This window comes from Scyliorhinus canicula, chromosome 14, assembly GCF_902713615.1.
Source record: "Scyliorhinus canicula chromosome 14, sScyCan1.1, whole genome shotgun sequence".
Taxonomy (NCBI): domain Eukaryota; kingdom Metazoa; phylum Chordata; class Chondrichthyes; order Carcharhiniformes; family Scyliorhinidae; genus Scyliorhinus; species Scyliorhinus canicula.
In genome coordinates, this window is record NC_052159.1 from 760,888 (window position 1) to 769,386 (window position 8,499).

An 8,499-nucleotide genomic window follows, 5' to 3' on the forward strand; every position below is an offset into this window, starting at 1 on the left:
TGCTCCCAATCCACATTCCCTAGCTCCTGCCGAATTTTGTTATACTTGGCCTTTCCCCAATTTAGCACTCTTCCTTTAGCACAGAAAGGCCCTTCGGCCCTCTATGTTGTGCTGAGCATTGTCCGAAACCAAGATCAAGCTATCCCACTCCCTGTCATTCTGGTGTGCTCCATGTGCCTATCCAATAACCGTTTGAAAGTTCCTAAATTGTCCGACTCCACTATCACAGCAGGCAGTCCATTCCCTGCCCTCACCACTCTCTGAGTAAAGAACTTACCTCAGACATCCCTCCTGTATCTCCCACCCCCAAACCTTATAGTTATGCCCCCTTGTAACAGCTACATCCACCCGAGGAAATAGTCTCTGAACGTCCACTCTATCTATCCTCCTCATCATCTTATAAATCTCTATTAAGTCGCCTCACATCCTCCTCCGCTCCAAAGAGAAAAGCCCTAGCTCCCTCAACCTTTCCTCATAAGACCTACCCTCCAAGCCAGGCAGCATCCTGATAAATCTCTTTTGCACCCTTTCCTATGCTTCCACATCCTTCCTATAGTGAGGTGACCAGAACTGCACACAATACCACTCTCGTCTTTGTCCATGAGTATTCTAAAACTTACGGAATTGTGATCGCTATTCCCAAAGTAATCACCGACTGAAACTTCAACCACCTGGCCGGGATCATTCCCCAATACCAGGTCCAGTATGGCCCCTTCCCGAGTTGGACTATTTACATACTGCTCTAAAAAACTCTCCTGGATGCTCCTTACAAATTCTGCTCCATCTACGCCTCCAACACTACACGAGTCCCATTCAATGTTGGGGAAGTTAAAATCTCCCATCACAACCACCCTATTGCTCCTACATTTTTCTGTAATCTGTCTACATATTTGTACCTCTACTTCATGCTCGCTTTTGGGAGGCCTGTAGTAAAGTCCCAACAATGTTACTGCACCCTTCCTATTTCTCAGCTCCACCCATATTGCCTCAGTGCTCGAATCCTCCATAGTGCCCTCCTTAATCACAGCTGCGATATCATCTCTGACTAATAATGCAACTCCTCCCCCCGTTCTACCTCCCTCTCTATCCCTCCTGAAGCATCCATACCCTGGGATATTCAGTTGCCAGTCCTTCCCTTCCCTCAACCAAGTCTCAGTAATACCAATAACACCATATTCCCAGGTACTGATCCAAGCCCTAAGTTCATCTGCCTTACCTGCTACACTTCTCGCATTAAAACAAATGCACCTCAGACCACCTGTCCCTTTACGATCATCAACTCTTCCCTGTCCACTCTTCCCCGTAGTCACATTGAGTTTATTATCTAGTACCTTACTGGCTTCAGTTGCTGCTTCTTTACTGACCTCTAACTTCCTAATCTGGTTCCCATCCCCCTGCCACATTAGTTTAAAACCTCCCCAACAGTGTTAGCAAAAGCACCCCCGAGGACATTGGTTCCAGTCTTGCCCAGGTGTAGACCACCCACAGCTCCAGAGCCGTCGTGCGGTCTAACAGGAGCTGCAGCTGGACACACTTCCCGCACATGAAGGAGTCAGGGGCATCGGCCACGTCCCTGAGCTCCCACATTGAGCACGAGGAGCATAACATGGGTCTGGGATCTCCTGCCATTTTTACCCTTTACCTTAACTGACTACAAATAAAGTATCAAATAATGAATAAGTGAAAGGAATAAAGATTTTACTTACCAATCAGAATACTCACCAACACACGAAGAGTTAAATTTCTCCCAGCTGCTGCTAATTGGAGCACTTTCCTTGCCAGCCAATCAGGTCACTGCTTTGCTGTGATGTCATGCTTCAAATTTATCCCCAAAGACCCTGTGGCGGCTGTTTAAGCAGCGAAACAGCTCCGCCCACTCCAATAGCTGGATTCCCGCCGAAAAGACTCGAATCTGCGAAGCAGCTAGGTAAATACTCACCGCTCGACTTTGTAGCTCCGCCCACTCCAACAGCTGAATTCCCGAGATGGAGCATCCACTTGGCACTTCTGGCTGAAGATTGTTGCGAATGCCTCAGCCTAACCCTAACCCTAACCCTAATGCACAGGTGTGCTGGGCTCCTCCATCATTGAGGATGGGATATTTGTGGAGCCGCCGCCTCCAGCGAGCTGTTTAATTGTCCCCCACCATTCACAGCTGGATGTGGGAGGACTTTTTTTAAAATTTGTTCATGGAACGTGGGTGTTGAAGGCTGGGCCAGCATTTATTGCCCATTCCTAATTGCCCTTGAGGGGTAGTAACAGTAAACCACGTTGCTGTGGGTCTGGAGTCACATGTAGGCCAGACCAGGTAAGGACGGCAGATTTCCTTCCCTAAAGGACATTAGTGACCCAGATGGGTTTTTACAACAATCAGCAAGAGTTTCAGGGTCATCGTTAGACTTTTAATTCCAGATATTTTATTGAGTTTAAATGTTATCACTTGGCGTGGTGGGATTCGAATCCAGATAATTACCCTGGTCTTTGGATTACTAGTCCAGCGACAATACCGCTATGCCACAGACTTCCCGTACAGCTTAGATATGATGCCTTTGTTATGGAATTGCTTAGCTCTGTCCATTACTTGCTGCTTTTGCGTTTGGCGCACAGTAATCCTGAGTTGTAGCTTCACCAGGCTGACACCTCACTTTTCGGTCAGCCTGATGTTGCTCCTGGCATGCTGTCCGGCACTCTTCATTGAACCAGGGTTGATCGTCTACGCTGGTGGGGCCGCACAACACGATGGAGGGAATCCGCAATGTGACCAATGTCCCAACTCCTGTATTCAATATTCTGACCAATAAACCCAGCATTCTGAATGCCTTCTTCACCACCCTTTCTATCTGCAACTCCACCTTCAAGGAGCTGTGAACCTGTACCCCTAGATCTCTTTGTTCTGTAACTCTCCCCAACTCCCTACCATTGGCGTAGGCATAGTCTCCACAAGGACTGTGCGGTGGTCACTTCTCCCGATACTGTCATGGACAGATACATCTGCAGCAGGCAGATTGGTGAGGATGAAGTCAAGTATGTTTTTCCCTCTTGTTGGTTCCCTCACCACCTGCTGCAGTCCCAGTCTAGCAGCTATTGTCCTTTAGGACCCGGCCAGCTCGGTCTGTGGTGATACTACCCAGCCTCTCTTGATGATGGACACTGAAATCTCCCACCCAGAGTATATTCTGTGCCCTTGCCACCCTCCGTGCTTCCTCCAAGTGGTGTTCAACATGGAGAACGGATTCATCAGCTGATGGTGGCCGGTACGTGGTAATTGGCAGGAGGTTTCCTTGGCCATGTTTAACCTGAAGCCGTGAGACTTCATGGGGTCCAGAGTTGATGTTGAGGACTCCCAGGGTAACTCCCTCCTGACTGTATCCCACTGTGCTCCCGGCCAGCTCTGCTGGGTCTGTGCTGCCCGTGGGACAGGACATACCCAGGAATGGTGATAGTGGGGTCTGGGACACTGTCTGTAAGGTATGATTCTGCGAGTGTGACTATGTCAGGCTGTTGCTTAACTAGTCTGTGAGAAGCTCTCCCAACTTTGGCACAAGCCCCCAGATGTTAGTGAGGAGGAGTTTGCAGGGTCGGCAGGGCTGGGTTTGCTGTTGCCGTTCCCGGTACCTGGGTCGATGCCGGGTGATCCGTCTGGTTTCATTCCTTTTTGTGTTTTTGTAGCGGTTGAATATAACGGAGTGTCTGGCTCGGCCATTCCAGAGTCACCCACATTGCTGTGGGTCTGGAGTCACATGTAGGCCAGACCGGGTAAGGATGGCAGATTGCCTAAAGGGTGAACCAGATGGGTTTTTACAACAATCAGCAAGGGTTTCATGGTCATCATTAGACTTTTAATTCCAGATATTTTATTGAGTTTTAATTCCAACAGCTGCCGTGGTGGGATTGGAACGCAGGTCCCCAGATTGTTACCCTGAGTTTCTGGATTGCTTGTCCAGTGACAATACCACTATGCCTACGCCAATGGGAGGGAGTTGGGGAGAGTTACAGAACAAAGAGATCTAGGGGTACAGGTTCACAGCTCCTTGAAGGTGGAGTTGCAGGTGGACAGGGTGGTGAAGAAGGCATTCAGCATGCTGGGTTTCATTGGTCAGAATATTGAATACAGGAGTTGGGGGCATCTTGTTGAAGTTGTACAAGACATTGGTCAGACCCACACATGGAATACTGTGTTCAGTTCTGGTCAGCCTATTATAGGAAGGATATTGTTAAACTAGAAAGAGAGCAGAAGGGATTTACGAGGATGCTACCGGGACTTGATGGTCTGAGTTATAAGGAGGGGCTGGATAGGCTGGGACTTTTTTCCCTGGAGCGTAGGGGGCTTGGGGCTGATATTATTTTAGGGAGGAGCATAGATAAGGTAGATAGTCAACATCTTTTCCCAAAGGTAGAGGAGTCTAGAATGATAGGGCATAGGTTTAAGGTGAGAGGGGAGAGATACAAAAGAGACCAGAGGGGAAGTTGCTTCACAAAGTGTCTGGAACTGGCTGCCAGAGGCAGTGGTAGAGGGGGGTACAATGTTTTCCTTTTAAAAGCAGTTAGACAGTTACGTGGGCAGGGTGGGTAGAGAGGGATATGGGCCAAAGCAGGCAAGTGGGATGAGCTCAGTGATAGAAACTGGGCAGCATGGCCCTTGAGGTCACAGTTGTATCATTTCCCATACGGATGAGCTGAGAGTAAGAGTGGTGATTCCTGCTCCCCAATCCTGACATCTCTCAGACGGAGATGCTGCCGGAATGTGTGGTGACCTGGGATTGTTGCTGGGATCGGGAAGCTAGTCGAACTCGGTCAACAATCCCGACTACAACACAAGTTTCCTGTTACAGCCCAATGCACCCTGGGAAATGGCCGGGCCGCCCATGGCCACAAATCCAATCTGATTATATTGGTCTGTTCCTGGCCACAATGGCTGGGATTCTCCGCTAGCCGATGCTAAAATCGGCCACGGCGATTGGGCGGAGAATCGGTTCCGGCAGTAGACACTGATTAGACGTCACATCGCAATGTTCCAGCACTGTATGTTCTATCCTTTGTTCTATGTGTTAATCACGGACCCGGCTAATCCCGCACCGTTTCTTATTGGAGTCTGTCCAGGCTTGGCCCCAGTTATTCTGTCGTGAAAGTCCATGAATTCTGTCCCAGCGTCAACACTTTGGGCTGGATTCTCCGTTTCAGGGACCATGTCCCCATGCCGTCGTGAAAACTGTGACCTTTTACACCAGAGAAACAGCTGTCAAAGGCCCCAGATTGACAGCCCTGCAGGGGGCGAGCAGCCAGCTGCCCATCCAGCCCCCGCACGCCCGGGTCAGGGGGCGAGCAGCCAGCTGCCCATCCAGCCCCCGCACGCCCGGGTCAGGGGGCGAGCAGCCAGCTGCCCATCCAGCCCCCGCACGCCCGGGTCAGGGGGCGAGCAGCCAGCTGCCCATCCAGCCCCCGCACGCCCGGGTCAGGGGGTGAGCAGCCAGCTGCCCATCCAGCCCCCGCACGCCCGGGTCAGGGGGCGAGCAGCCAGCTGCCCATCCAGCCCCCGCACGCCCGGGTCAGGGGGCTAGCAGCCAGCTGCCCATCCAGCCCCCGCACGCCCGGGTCAGGGGGCGAGCAGCCAGCTGCCCATACCAGCCCCCGCACGCCCGGGTCAGGGGGCGAGCAGCCAGCTGCCCATCCAGCCCCCGCACGCCCGGGTCAGGGGGCGAGCAGCCAGCTGCCCATCCAGCCCCCGCACGCCCGGGTCAGGGGGCGAGCAGCCAGCTGCCCATCTTTCCCCCGCACGCCCGGGTCAGGGGGCGAGCAGCCAGTTGCCCATCCAGCCCCCGCACGCCCGGGTCAGGGGGCGAGCAGCCAGCTGCCCATCCAGCCCCCGCACGCCCGGGTCAGGGGGCGAGCAGCCAGCTGCCCATCCAGCCCCTGCACGCCCGGGTCAGGGGGCGAGCAGCCAGCTGCCCATCCAGCCCCCGCACGCCCGGGTCAGGGGGCGAGCAGCCAGCTGCCCATCCAGCCCCCGCACGCCCGGGTCAGGGGGCGAGCAGCCAGCTGCCCATCCAGCCCCCCCACGCCCAGGGCAAGGGGGCGAGCAGCCAGCTGCCCATCCAGCCCCCGCACGCCCGGGTCAGGGGGCGAGCAGCCAGCTGCCCATCCAGCCCCCGCACGCCCGGGTCAGGGGGCGAGCAGCCAGCTGCCCATCCAGCCCCCGCACGCCCGGGTCAGGGGCCGTGCATGTAGAGGGTCCAGCGGTCGCAACGTGCTCCATGGCGGACTCAGACTGTGGAGCTGGATCGCGGAAATACTGCCCCCGATCGGCCGTGCGCCCGACCTGGACCACCTGCACAAAAATACCCCAGTCCCAAATGAGGTCCCCCCCGCCCTCTGACCGGCCCTCCCCCGACCATGTGGACTGTGTCCACAGCCACCTCGCCAGTATCCCGGATGGCAGGACCACATTAGATCCACGCTGTCGGGACTTCAGGCAGTCGGGTTGGGGAATAGCGGGGCCGGCCTCAGACAATGGCCGCAGGTGGGGCATACGGGGCCTGGCGTACTCCCCGGGTACGCCACTTTTCGGGGGCTGGAGAATCGAGGAACCGGTGGAACTGGATCCTCCGCTCCAGCGATTTCACCATCAGGGTGCGGAGAACCCAGCCCAATGTGATTGATGCTAAATGGATGGACAGGTTTGAGGTGAAGTCATCTACATTACATGTTAGCAATGGAAGATAACGGCATTGCTTTTGAACGCAGGTTACCCAAAGCCGTTGTATAAGACAATGGAACAATGTTCACAAGAGCTGAGTTTCAAACTCTCACCATTCTCAATGATATTAAACACATTTGAACTGCGCCGTCCTCCAGGATCAAACGGAGCAGCCAGAGTGACGTCCAAACCTTCAAATCCGGCCTAGATAAACTGGAGCAACTTGGAAAGGAGAGTCTCCTGATTCCTCCTTGGCAATCGGACTACTCCTCACTCAGCAATGGGAGTTCCTCCGGCAGGAACGCTAATGAAACGTCCTCTCAGAACAAGACTGAGCCGCGTGTTTCTGGAATTTCCAGGGAGGGTAGAGACCAACCAAATTAATGAGAAAACAAGCCGGGATTCACACAGCACAGCTCGATTATTCCTGGTAAATGAATCTGTACACCTGCGAAACTTTGTTCCTGGATCTAGTTCGATCGGCGGAATTAATGTCACTGAAACCGAAACCCTTTCATTCCCAGTGGACATGGAGAGACGATCGTTCATAAACACGGGAATCAGTAAGGAATAGGGAGACGCTCCCGCAGTCAGTGTTACCATCGAGAAGTAGGTAGGCCCCCCCGGATGGCCCGCGCCCGCCGATCGGTAGGCCCCGATTGTGGGCCTGACCGTCGTGCAGGCCCCCGTCGGAGTCTGATCCCCCCCCCCCCCACAAGGACGACCACAGCGACCGCGGGTCCGAGATCGCGCCGGGTGGACCCATGTTAGAATCACGCCGGCGGGAACTCGGCCGCGGAGAATCAGCGTGGGGGCCTTTTTCATTAGCCCCCGACCGCCGCCGGATCGACCGCGCGCGCATGGCTGGCGGCAATTCTCCAGTTGCCGGGCAATCGGCAGCATCTGCGCACGGTGTGGTTCTAACATGATTCTCTGAGCCGGCGTGGGCTCGAAGAATCCTGGATTTCCCACAGGAGGTTGGTTAGTAAAATAATAGCACATGGGGAGGGAGGCAAGATACTGGCTTGGATTAAGGATTGGTTAACTTGCATAAACCAGAGTAAAAATAGACGGGTCATTCTCGCATTGGGAATCTGTGTGTCCTGGGCTACTACAAGGATCTGCTGTTCCCAGTCTGTAACAAAGGTTCACCAGACTTGTTCCAGGGATGGTGGGACTGTCTTATGAAAAGGGATTTGGCAAACTGGGCCTCTATTCTCCACATCTTCGAAGAATGTAAGGTAATCTGATTGAAACCTACCAGATACTTACAGGAATAGACAGAGTAGATGCAGGAAAGATGTTTCCATTGGCTGGGGAGTTTAGAACTAAGGGACACAATTTCAAAATAATGGGGGTACGATTTAAGACCGAGATGAGGAGAGATTTCTTTACACGGGATGGTGAATCTTTGGAATTCTCCAAACCAGGGGCTGTGGAAGCTCAGTGATTGAGTGTTAAAGCAGAGATTGAGAGATTTCTGATTCACAATAATGTAAAGGGTTATGGGGATAGTGGATGACGGGCCATGATCGCATAGAATAGTGGATCAGGCTCGATGGGCTGAGTGGTCTAATCCTGACCCGATGATCCTATGTTCATAGTCTATGTGGTGTAGGTACACCCAGCATGCAGTTAGGGAGGGAGTTTAAGGATTTTGACACAGCGACAGTGAATGATTCTGACCACAATCGGCAATGATCCCCTGCTGCCATGCACTGGGGTTACGGCTGGGGTTAATCACTGCCATCAGGAGATTGAGGGAGTTCTGGGAAAGGCTGGGAAATGGGATTAGTTTGAGAAAA